Below are 14,046 nucleotides of genomic sequence, written 5' to 3' on the forward strand. Positions count from 1 at the left end.
AGTACAAACCATATATCAATAGTAATCCTAAATGTTAATGGCTTAAAATCACCAATTAAGTGACCTAGGCTAGTAACCTGAATTTAAAAAAAAAAAAAAAACAGATCCAACAATATTCTGCCTTCAGGACACTCATCTGATAGGAAAAGACATACACAGGCTGATGGTGAAAGGTTGGGAAAAATCATACCTCTCACATGGACCTCGGAAGCAAGCAGAGGTGGCCATACTCATATCAAATAAAATTGACTTCAAGCCTAAGTTAATCAAAAGGGATAAAGAAGGACACTATATACTGTTAAAGGAAACCATTCTCCAACAAGACATAACAATCATCAATATATATGCCCCAAACAATGGTGCTGCTATGTTCATAAAACAAACTCTCTTCAAGTTCAAGAGACAAATAGATCACAACATAATAATTATGGGTGACTTTAACACATCTCTCTCACCACTGGACAGATCTTCCAAACAAAAGTTGAATAAAGAAGTTATAGAACTCAATAACACAGTTAATAACCTAGACTTAACCAAGAAATATAGAATATATCAACCATCATCAAGCAGAAATACTTTTTTTCTCAGCAGCACATGGATCCTTCTCAAAAATAGACCATATATTATGCCATAGGGCAACTCTTAGCAATTATAAAGGAGTAGAGATAATACCATGTATTTTGTCCAATCATAATGGAATGAAAATGGAAATCAACAATAAAAAAGGAAGAAAAAATTCTACATCATTTGGATAATGAACAATATGTTAATTAATGATCAATAGGTTACAGAAGACATCAAGGAGGAAATTACAAAAATTCTTAGAGATAAATGAGAACACAGACACAACATATTGAAATCTATGGGACACAATGAAAGCAGTTCTACGAGAAAAATTCATTGCTTGGAGTTCATTCTTCAAAAAAAGAAAAAAAAAAAACAATAAACAAATGATCTCACACTTTATCTCAAGGACCTAGAAAAAGAAGAGCAAAACAACAGCAAGCAGTAGAAAGCAAGAAATAATTAAAATCAGTGCTGAAATCAATGAAATTGAAATGAAAGAAACAATTGAAAAATTGACAAAATTAAAAGTTAGTTCTTTGAAAAAATAAATAAGATTGATTGACCCTTAGCCATACTAATAAGAGAAGAAAAGAGAGAACTCAAATTACTAGCATACAGGATGAAAAAGGCAATATCGCAACAGACACTACAGAAATACAGAAGATAATTAGAAATTATTTTGAAAACTTATACTCCAATAAAATAGAAGATAGTGAAGGCATCAAAAAATTTCTTAAGTCATATGATCTGCCCAGAGTGAGTCAGGAGGATACATACAACTTAAACAGATCAATATCAATTGAGGAAATAGAAGAAGCCATCAAAGACTACCAACAAAGAAAAGCTCAGGACCAGATGGGTATACAGCAGAGTTTTACAAAATCTTTAAAGAAGAACTAATATCAATACTTTTCAAACTATTTCAGGAAATAGCAAAAGAGAGAGTACTTCCAAATTCATTCTGAGGCCAACATCACCCTGATTCCTAAACCAGATAAAGAAACTTCAAAGAAAGAAAACTATAGACTGATATCTCTAATGAATATAGATGCAAAAATCCTCAATAAAATTCTGGCAAATCGGAATCAAAAACATATCAAAAATATTGTGCACCATGATCAAGTAGGATTCATCCCTGGGATGAAAGGCTGGTTCAATATACGGAAATCAATAAATGTAATTCACCACATCAATAGACTTAAAGATAAGAATCATATGATCATCTCGATAGATGCAGAAAAAGCTTTCGACAAAATACAGCATCCCTTTATGTTCAAAACACTAGAAAAACTAGGGATAACAGGAACTTACCTCAACATTGTAAAAGCTATCTACGCTAAGCCTCAGGCTAGCATTATTCTAAATGGAGAAAAATTGAAGGCATTCCCTCTAAAATCTGGAACAAGACAGGGATGCCCTCTCTCACCGCTTCTATTCAACATAGTTCTCGAAACACTGGCCAGAGCAAGTAGACAGACAAAAGAAATTAAAGGCATAAAGATAGGAAAAGAAGAACTTAAATTATCACTATTTATGGATGACATGATCCTATACCTAGCAGACCCAAAATGTTCTACCAAGAAACTCCTAGATCTAGTAAACAGAATTCAGCAAAGTGGCAGGATATAAAATTAACAGGCATAAATCAAAGGCATTCATGTGTATCAGTGACAAATCCTCTGAAATGAAATTGAGGACAACCACCCCATTCACAATATCCTCAAAAGAATAAAATAAAATACTCGGGAGTCAACCTAATAAAAGAGGAGAAAGACCTATACAATGAAAACTACAGAACCCTAAAAAGGGAAATAGAAGAAGACTTTAGATTGTGGAAAGATATACCTTATTTATGGATAGGCAGAATTAATATCATTAAAATGGCCATATTACCAAAAGTACTCTATAGGTTTAATGCAATGCCAATCAAATTCCCAATGGCATTCCTCGCAGAAACAGAAAAAGCAATCATGAAATTCATCTGGAAAAATAAGAGACCCATAATAGCTAAATCAATTCTAAGCAGGAAGAGTGAAACAGGTGGTATAGTGATACCAGATTTTAAACTATACTACAGAGCAATAGTAACAAAAACAGCATGGTACTGGTACCAAAACAGGCAGGCAGACCAATGGTTCAGAATAGAGGACACAGAGACCAATCCACAAAATTACAACTACTTTATATTAGACAAAGGTGCTAAAAGCATGCAATGGATAAAGGATAGCATCTTCAACAAATGGTGCTGGGAGAACTGGAAATCCATATGCAACAAAATGAAATTGAATCCCTTTTTCTCACCATGCACAAAAGTTAACTCAAAATGGATCAAGGAGCTAGGAATCAAACCAGAGACTCTGCATCTAATAGAAGAAAAAGTTGGCCCTAATCTCCATCTCATGGGGTTGGGCTCCAAATTCCTTAATAGGACACCTATAGCACAAGAGTTAAAATCACGAATCAACAAATGGGACGTATTCAAACTAAAAAGTTTTTTCTCAGCAAGAGAAATAATATGTGAGGTAAATAGGGAGCCTACATCCTGGGAACAAATTTTTACCCCTCATACTTCAGATAGAGCTCTAATCTCCAGAGTATAAAAAGAACTCAAAAAGTTAAACAACAACAACAACAAAAAACAAATAACCCAATCAACAAATGGGCCAAGGATCTGAACAGACACTTCTCAGAGGAGGATATACAATCAATCAACAAGTACACGAAAAAAGGCTCTCCATCTCTAGCAATCAGAGAAATGCAAATTAAAACCACTCTAATATACCATCTCACTCCAGTAAGAATGGCAGCCAATTTGAAGTCAAACAATAACAAGTGCTGGTGAGGATGTGAGGAAAAGGGTACACTTGTACATTGCTGGTGGGACTGCAAATTGGTGCAGCCAATTTGGAAAGCAGTATGGAGATTCCTTGGAAAGCTGGGAATGGAACCACCATTTGACCCAGCTATTCCCCTTCTCGGTCTATTCCCTAAAGTCCTAAAAAGAGCATACTACAGGGACACAGCTACATCAATGTTCATAGCAGCACAACTCACAATAGCTAGACTGTGGAACCAACCTAGATGCCCTTCAATAGACGAATGGATAAAAAAAATGTGGCATTTATACACAATATAATATTACTCAGCACTAAAAAATAACAAGATCATGGCATTTGCGGGGAAATGAATGGCATTAGAGCAGATTATGGTAAGTGAGGTTAGCCAATCCCTAAAAAACAAATGCCAAATGTCTTCTCTGATATAAGGGTGGGGGGTGACTCAAAACAGAATAGCGAGGAAGAGCATGAGAAGAAGATTACCATTAAACAGAAGAGACAGGTGGGAGGGAATGGGAGGGAGAAGGAGAATTGCACGGAAGATGGAAGGAGACCTTCATCATTATACAAAATACATATATGATGGTGGGAGGGGGAAGGAGAAAAACAAGAGAGAGAGAAATGTGTCACAGTATATTGGGTAGAGAGAGGTGATGGGAGGGGAGGGGAGGGGAGGAGGGGATAGGGAGAGCAGCAGAATACAAAGACACTAGTATTGCTGTATGTATATACGTGGCTGTATAACCAAGGTGATCCTGCAATCTGCACATGTGGAAAAATGAGAATTCATACCCCATTTGAATCAAATGTACGATATGTCAAGATCATTGTATTGTCTTGAGCAACTAATAAAAATAAATAACTAAATAAATAGCACCCCCCAAGAAAAAAAGAATCTCTTTCCTTTACTGATGCAGGAACAATCCACCCTCTTTCAACTGTTCTGATATTCAACACAAAATATGTCCCCTCTAACCAAAATGCATGTGTGTTTTTTTTCAGTTATGACCAGCTCTCTGACAGATTCCTCCCTGGTATCTCATGGTTCCCAAAACCCCGTTCATGGGTTCAATTCATCTTTAGCATGGCTCTTCCATCTGCCTGATTCCTGGTAACCTGTGTTTTTTTTTTTTTCTTCATAACAACCATACAAAAAAAAGTACAATATTTTCCTGACAGTTGTGAACCACTCTATCAAATTAACAGGGCCCAAGTAGGGGGTTCCACGTGCCTCATGGGACTGGCATACCAACTGGGGACAGCATTATAAGAGAATGCTCTCAGCCTGTGGCATCTGTTTATATCTCTAGGTTATGACTGCCAGACATAAATGTGATTATAGAATGCTATTTTTTCAGGCGACACAGACTGCTTTTGTAGATGAGGAGTAATCCACACACTTTTACATGACTGGGGTGAAGAATTTTTTGCTGAGTAACCACTCTTGCATCCAGTGTGACAAAAAGAAAAACACTTTGATTGTCCGTTTTATCTCATACACTCCCTACATGACACCACGATTCTGGAAAAGGAAGGAGGGTGACACTCAACACAATGAGTTTAGTCACTGCCAAAGGGAGTAAATGCACTACTGAATAAGAGAGCTATTTTTTTTAACCCAATAACTTAAAAATATACAGTAGTTTTGCAATTTTATTCCTTATCTCTATTCTGTTTCTTTATACCACCTGGGTTTCTGCTCATTTTTCTTCTCTCTCCTCTCCTGCTATTCTTCCCCTTTTTCCTCTTATCCATCTCTCCACTTGATCTTCCTCATTTCTGCAACTCCCTTCACTCCTTGTCAGTCTTTCTCCCCAGTCTCCTGATTGTCCTCAATCTCCATATATTTCTGCCTCTTTTTTCCCCATCCACACTCCTGTCTGCCATGCCTGTTGTGGGCTCCTGGCCCCATGCTCTGGATACCTACATTCCTAAGCTCCATACCTGAATTACTCCTCCCTGGGCTCCTCTGGTTATCTGCTACCCCTCTTCTTGTCCTAACACCACAGTTACTCTGTGCTATGCCTGCAGGTAACACATTCTCTCCTCTCTCTCTCTTCCTGAGATTTCTCCCCTTTTCTGCCCCTTCCCTATGTGGTTGTCCTTTACCTCCTGGAGATGAGATTCCACATTTCTTCATTGCTTTACTTCCTGCTGCTTTCTGGCTGCTTCTTTCATGCTCATAATCTCTCTCTGCAACTCCCTCACCAACCTCTACCTTTCCATCTCTGTAAGGGTCTCTCTTTTCAGGTTCCTATTTCACTTATTTGCAGTCCATATCTTTCTCCTGAGCCATTTACATACTCATCATGGGGAAGGGATGCACTGAGATGCCCATCTCCAGGGAACGACTTTTTCTGCTGGAATGGAATCTGGGGAAAGAGAAAATTTTTCAGGAGAAAAATTTCATGTTACAGAAGGCCATTGACATCTTTTTTAATTCTTCCTAAGCTCAGAAAACATGTCACTGTTGGCCAAGTCCACCCTCTTAGTGTCAGGAGCTGACCTGTTTTCTCCAGGGAAGCTGGGGTAGACTCATACCAAGTCATCCCAGATGACATCCCATGCTTCCAATGGTATCTCTCTTAACTTTATGCATAAAATCAAGAATTTTTTTTAATCTAAACTTCTTGGCTTAGGACTCAACTGTCAAAATGCCTGATGGCAGAGCTTTGCCCTTCCATTTATTTGTCTAAGGAAATTATAAAGAATCTAGGCTCCTTGTCGCTGCTGATTCTTCATCTTTGAGACAGATCACATCCCAATGAGTACAAAATGGTCAACCAACTTTCAGATTTTTTTTATTGTTCTTTCAGGCAAAAGAAAGAAAATGTGCAGGAAGAAAATCCACATGCAAACTCACCCTGTTCCTTGTTATCAGAAGTAATAAACAGCTGAGCAGAGGAACATCTACCTGTTACTCTGAGCAACATGTCTGAAATCTTTCTGACTAGATCTAAATAATTGGGATTTGAAGTGTGAATTCATGCAGCTGTAATGGGAAGCTCACTCCTTGATGTCAAACCAATAATGAAGACAAGGTTTTGAGAAAAAGGGGAAAAAACAAAAACACAGAGACTTCTTTCCCAGAGTCTGTGTTTCTGTCAATCATGGGGAATGGGGGGAGGGAGTGTTAAAGAGGTGATTCAGAGAATAAGATTAAGAAAGAGATATGAGGAAGGAGAAGATAAGGGTTCTTCCAAGAAGAATATCAAGAAGAAGAAGGAAAAAAAAGATCAGGGAGGAGAAGATTGGGAAAAAGAAAATAAAATGTTAAGTTTCAAATCAACAAGTGATATAGTCAAAGCATCAAGTGAAGTTCTGTAACACTGCCTCATTTTCGCAGAAGTCCCTGTAACAGTTGTCCATTTTATGCTTTGAATATAACCTTTGTTGCTCTGCCAATGCAACTTACTCTTTTTAATTGAGAAGTTTCTTCCTTTCTCTCTCTTAATCTCAGGGGAAACAGGATCATGTTTCCTCCCCATCCTAGGCAAAGTAACCCATCCCTGAGTACACACCCAAATATCAGAACGAAGTGTTGCAGACTTTCAGCATGGCACAAGAAGATCCCAGAAATGACTATCTTCCAAATTAACAAGTGCATGTCAACTCCAGTAAAAATCAAGAGGAATGTAGCCTTTGAGTCCCCTCTTTAAAGTCTCCTGCTCCTGTGGATGAACAGAATCACAGACTTTGGGACAGGAGTACCCTGTGTTTCTCCTTTCCTAGAAAAGCATTAATCCTTTTCCCTTTTTCTAAAAAAATTGGGAATCAGGACTGAGCTTTCAGTAACAGCCCCAGTTCTGGAACTCTGTAACGAATCCCCCTCCAATGTCTAGACATTCTTTGGTCTATATATTGTCTCCCTTAAAATAAGTGCTTCTAGTGAAAATAGAAAAATGAAAATTAGGTAAGCAGCCCAGAGAGCTGGCCACAGCATGTGCAAAAAGGCTGAGAAAACTTCATTAAAAAAAGTGAAATGTGGAGTAGGGCTAAGGTATATTTGATGCCACTTATCAACCTTTTCTGACACTTGAGCTTCACCAAATGTTACTGAAATCTTGGTCATTGTGTTACCAAAACTTAGTCCTTGTACCAAATGCCAATCCAATGATGAGAACATGGTTTTGAGAAAAAGGACAAAGAAGTTTTATTGCTTTGCTAGCAAAGGAGAAACACAGGGGACTCCTATCCCAGAGCCTATGAATCTGCTTAAAAGGGGAAACAGAGGGCTTTTTTTCTAATTATTGTGTTTGTTCTTTTTTGTTATACGACAGTAGAATGTACTTTGACATATAAAACAGAGGGCTTTAAAAGAAGCTAATCAAAGACTACATTCCAGGTGTGCCCTGGCAGGGGATCCCAGGTGAGCCCTGATGGTGGGTTGAATTTCACTTATTAATTTTTGAGATAGTCACTTCCTAGTTCTAGGTGACATCTTCTTCTCTTGGACAGATAACTCAAATTATTATTTTTTTTGCCCCCAGGGAGAAGGAGAGGAAGAAGAGGAGGAAAAAATACTCCTTTAAGCAACAGGGGCAATATTCAAAAGGTGAAAGGGACCATGGTTACACAAATTCACAGAGCAAGACCAGGCTCAGAGCACCAGCCTAGCCCACTCCAATAGCTCAAAATGTGTGCTTGACACATAATTATTCATTTCTTCAACAAATTGAATGTCCTTAATCCAATGTCATGCATGCAGCTGGGGATTCAAGCAGGTCTTTCTTAACTTTATGATATTCTTAATTACTGCTACTTTGGAAATAATTTCAAAGAAAAGCAGGTTTTTTAAAATAGAAATGGTTTGTCTCTCAGCAGGAAAATTCAATGGTGTTATTTCCAAGAATTCAAGGTACGGCATTTGAGTAATTGGTTTCATGGTAAATTCTCTGTGCTCATCTACAAGCAGAATAAAACCTACTTTTGTTTCCAGATCACCAAATTGCCATCTGTAGGGAGGAGAGCAACAACTTACTCCTTTAGCTGTTCGATGAGGTTTTTCAGAAAGAGAGGGAAGATTTCCTTGAGCCTTGGACATCTGGTCATGCTACCTGGAGTTTTCACTGAAAGAAAGTCCTTTAACTATTAGTAATACAATAGATTAAGTGACCAGTTTAGCTACAAGTTGCTTCAGGGCTCAATAAACCTAGCAAAGAGTACATTTTAACTACAACCATGCTCAGAAGGAACTCAGTGAATAAACAACTTAATGCTTTTTGCTTCAGTATGGGTGTTGAATTCAGCTGCCATTCTTTGTACTGTTGCCTGCTGCTGTGACCCTGAATGCTGGCAAATGACTCTCTGAAGCCAACAGAGTACCAGAAGTATGACTGCAAGCGTGGGTTGCCAGGAGCCTTGGATCAGTCCTCCTCCCTCAGGCTGAGGAGGGAGTAACAACCCTGTGTCACAGACATCTGAGATACTGTCAGTATTAAGACTGGCTCTCAGCTGCAGCTCACCTTCCCCAATGTGGGATGGTCCACAAGAAGATGGGACTTTGTTAACCAGCCGGATTCCAAAATAAACTTGAAGTATAGTACAGTCTTCTATACTCAGCCCCTATTTTTCTCTGCCCTTTTCTCCTAGTGATGCTTTTTTCTCTTTCTACTCCCCCTCCTATCCTTACTTCTATGCAGGCCCAAAACTGAATTCAACCCTCTAGGAAGGACATGGCTTGTTTTTCAAAGAAAATAAAGCAAAACAACACCCATTCCAGCAGCATAATGGGTTTGATCAATATATGCACAGACTATTTTTACTCCTGGAAACACACAGCCCTCTAGTCTCAGGCACCTTGTTTCTCACTTCCAAGCCTGCCAGTTTCTTGGTGTCATGAGTCAAGTCTAAGTGGTTTCTGTGTTCCCAGGCACTGGTACTCTGTCAAGACTTGCTAAACTCTGAATCTGGGTTTCTTATCCTCAGCACCACTGACACTTTGGTTCAGATGGTTCTTTGTGGTAATGTTTGCCCTACACACTTAGGAAGTTTAACAGGATCCCTGGCTTGCCCCCATATATGTCACAAGCACCTGCATTGTTTTTGTGACAACCAAAAAATGTTCCCAGATATTGCCTGGTTTGAAAACCACTGAGCTAAATAATTGTAAAGAAAGAAAGAAAGAAAGATTGCCACCAGTGAGTAAGCATTTAACTGATATTTCTTTTGAATTCCAATTTACAGTATTGTGCTCCGGTTCTGCTTAATATCATAATCTTTGTGTGAACAAGATGTCAAAGATGAGGAATGGTTCTGGGAAATAGAGCACTGTGCTTTTTCTTTTTAAATATTTTAGTAGTTGTTGATGTACCTTTGTTTACTTATATGTGGTACTGACAATCAAACGCAGTGCCTCACACATGCTAGGCAAGTACTCTACCACTAAGGCATAAAACCAGCCTCTACATCACAGTGTTTTAAATAGGATTTGTCTCAGCAGAATGTGGCAGAAGGATCACATATTTAAGGCCAGCCTGGGCAACTTAGCAAGACCCTGTCTTAAAAGAACAAGGAATGCATCTCAGTGGTGAAATGTCCATGGTACAATCTATAGTACTGAAAAACAAAACAAAACAAAAAAGACTTTGGGCAGTTAGTAAAATATCCCCAGTGTGGCTACTGTAGCCTTTGAGTTGCAGGGAGGCTGGGTTGTCACCACAGGCATTGCCATACAGTTGGAAGTCCTTCATGTTGGGGTCCAAACCATAGCTCAAGTCCCAAGATCTTTCATGATTTTATATCCTCATTTTCTCATTATCCTCATTCCCACTTGTGATGATTTGACTATGGTTTGAATGCCCCAACAAAAGTGTTTCATATGCTGGAAGCTTATTCTCCTGTGTGGCCATGTTGGGAAACGATGGTACCATTAAGAGGTGGGGCCTAGGAAAAGTGATAAACTCATGGAGTTATGGCCTCCAAAGGATTAAATTTAGTCTCATGGAGTCAGTTCCAAAGAGAGTGGGTTGGTATAAAATGAGGTCACCCCATGTACTTGGCCTCATATGCATGCTGCTGATTCCCTTTCTGCTTCTCCACCATGTTGCAATATAGCCAGGCTGTGCTCTAGGTGAGAAATAGTTTGGTGGTCTATTTTCAGAATATAGTACTCAACCTTAATTAGATCCTATTGTGGCCATTTTCAATTGCAGCCCTTCCCCTTTGCAAGCCCTAATTCTAAAATTAGCCAATTGTGAAGATTGTACCACTGAGTACTCCATTCAGGGTGAAGGGCAGCACTGCATTAGACATGTATACCAGTGGACTGCCCACCCAGGTGTGCTTGCTAGCCAGTTTCTGGAAGACACCCTTCTGGCTGAAATAAAGTTTTGCCTTACCCTTCCAAGCATGTGCTTGATTTTTTGCAGCATTCTATTATTTGTAATATTCTCCAGGACAGAGGTACCATGTTGTTTGAACTTTTTAGCTGCCAGAATTGTGAGCTAAATAAACCATTTTTTCTTTATAAAGTACTCAATACAGATATGTTATTATAGAAGCACAGAATGTACTAATACACTACTGCCCTCCATATTCCTTTATCTTCTAGAGAACATGTCTGCTAGAGAACACGTCGGCTCTCTCCTTTCTCCTCTGTGGTTCACAGTTTTTTTTGTTTTTTCACTCTGGACCATTTTGTCTCTGTTGTCACAGCAAGTTGCCTTCTACTGTTTCATCTCTGGGCTCTGAGCTCATCTGTCCCCCCAAGCAGGGTGAAAGATTATTTCTCCCAAACACGATCAGCACTATCACTTCCAGACATTAGCAAATAGGTCACTGCTCCAATACAAAGCCAGGAACATGACAGGCATTTGGCATGACTGATGAAAGACTTTGTTCATGGGTCAAAGTCTGAGTCACTAATATTGTTCTCCAATCCATCTATGTAGCCTGAATGACTGACTTACTCCATACTCTCAGGTAGTAATACCAAGTGTGCTTAGGAGACTTTTTTGTCAAACCAGCTTTCCAACAAAGATTGGGAAAATATAATAAACCATAAAATAACTGGATTTGTTTTTAACTGGTAATTTAAATGCTATAAATACACCATCAGAATCTTTGGTTCTGAAAATCTTACAATAGCAATCTAAGCATGACAGAGATTTTCAAAAAATCATGCACAAACATGGGAGGTAAAAAAAAAACAAACTAGTAAAATTGGATCTTCAGCACCAAGGTTTGTGATGATTTAAAATATAAATGCACTTTGGATGCCAGTTTATTTTGTAGGTTCAATCATATTTTGTTTCTCAGGAATAATTTTGCATAGACAATTAGTTACACAAGCAAATGTTTAACTGCAACTTGATGCTTATGCCACTGAGACATGGTTGAATTGTACATTACTCATCTGGCTGGCAGAGCCAAAGAACTGCTTCCCCATATTACAACTAAATCCTCCCATCTCATCTGCATTCTGAAAATATAAATAACTGGGTAAGGGAGAGGGAGTGTAAAAATTTGTAGAACTGCCTGTGATTTCCAAGTTTGCACTGGAGGTCAGTGGTGGAGACACATCAGCGGCACATACTATTCTAACATCACTATTGCTGGATTCTAAGAGATCAGGAATTACTGAGTTGGCTTAACAAACTCAACCCATGCTTCAGCTTAGGTGGATTTGCAATAATTGTGCATTTCATGTAAGATATGAACAGATTGGGGATGGGTATATAGCTCAGGTTAGATCACTTGTCTGAACGTGCAAAACCCTGGATTCAATCCCCAGCAGTGATTAGGGGACAAACAGATGCAAATGGTGTGTACATGAGATTAAGAGAATAAACATATAAAATGGGCACAGCATGCTGAACCTCACATGTCCTCTAGTCCAAGAAACAATTTACCTTCACCTTTTCCTAGCCTAAGTGAATGGGATATGTCACATTCCTCAGCACACTACCTGTTTTCTGCAGGCCTAAAATAATGTGGATAAGAGGAATAAAAGTTACCATGCAAGGGAAGACTTTTGTGACCATTTTTATAAACCAAATCCTGAAACTCAGAGAAATCAGGATAATTTATCCTAATCATAAAATCTGTAAGCATGCATGGTAAAGAATTTAATTAGAGCCAGTCAGCATGGGCCAAGGTTACCAAGTGTTGTCATGGTAGTGGAGACTTGGAAGTCGGATGTAATATTGCTGTCATCCAAAAGTCAAAATGTGGACATGGACAGGAGTCTGGAAACTTTCCTGGGATCCCTCAATACAACTGGAGTGCAGAAGAGGCACATTGTCACTCTCCTCTCCAAAAGGACCCCTTCTCTCCCTTGAGTGTCTAATTTTCTTTTCAATAAACTCATTACTGTTACTCTGAGCAACATGTCTGAAATCTTTCTGACTTGATCCCAAGAATTATCACTTGAAAGGGGAGACCTTGTTGAGAGCCACAGCCGAGTTGGGATGGCACCTGGCATTTTGCCAGAAGGAGAGGTTGAGAGCCAGGGAGCCATTAAGATGATGATAATTAAGTTAAGCTGTGTATAATTGCTGTGACTAGATGATGCTGGATTGAAACAGGCTGTATATTCAGTTGTATATAGACTCCTGCTGTCTGGCAATAAGGCGGCTCCTGCTGCCTCGGGCGCCCACTACTTTTGAGTTCTCTAGGAGCTCCTTGAGGGCTGGGAGAGTTCCGGGGAGTGTGCGGTGGAGTACCAGTGAGAGTTTGGGCAATAATATAGTTCCTGTTTGAACCTACAAGAGCCTTGTGGCAGCTGGGTTATTTTGTGCTCTGCCAGACTTCGGCAAGACCTCTTTTTTTGTGTGTGATGCTGGTGATTGAACTCTGGGTGCTTAAATGTAGTGACACACTCTTCTCCACAGAAAATCTTAATTAAGCTTCTTCAGAAATCTTCATTATAATTGATTTTAAGACTATCATCAAAAGAATCTGTACAAAAGAGTTCAATGTATTTAAACTTCCTATTTCCTCTTTCTATATCTTACCTGGCCACTGGCCTGAAAGAGATCAGTATTCCAGGTGCTGAACACCTTTTTTACTAGTTTTTTCACAAATATTATATATATATATATATATATATATATATATATATATATATACACCAAATTGTAAAGGTTTTCCAAGGAAATTGTTTTTTCAGATGCAGAGTGTGATAAGAAAACCAGATTCTTTTAACTAGATCCCTGGCCTTCGGTCTGAGCTTCACAGATATGTTTACATTTCAAAAATAAGAGAAGAGGTTACTAATTGGGATCTATGGTAATAGTTGGCCGAGGAGGAAAGAAAGAGGAGAAGAAGCTCTTCCCATATTAGTGGCTGTCCATGAAAGGTTAACTTGCCCAGAAAAGTGAAAGTAAAAGTTGCTTTTGTGTGAACTTTTGCAGACTATAAACATCTGGGTCCCTCCCTTTACACATGGGGTATAAAGTTCTGAAACTGCCTGCACTCAGGGTTTTGGGGGATTAATTGATTACAGTGAAAGATGTGCCCTCTGAACCTGACTGCAGCAAAATACAAGTATTTTCTTCTATCTTCGGTGTCCCCCCTTGTCTTTCTCCTACTACATAACCAATGAGTCGCATCTCCAGTGCTTTTTTATATTTTATTCAGAGACAGGTTCTCTCCAAGTTCCTTCAGATCTCACTAAATTGCTAAGGCTGGCTTTGAACTC

This window comes from Marmota flaviventris, chromosome 1, assembly GCF_047511675.1.
Source record: "Marmota flaviventris isolate mMarFla1 chromosome 1, mMarFla1.hap1, whole genome shotgun sequence".
NCBI lineage: Eukaryota > Metazoa > Chordata > Mammalia > Rodentia > Sciuridae > Marmota > Marmota flaviventris.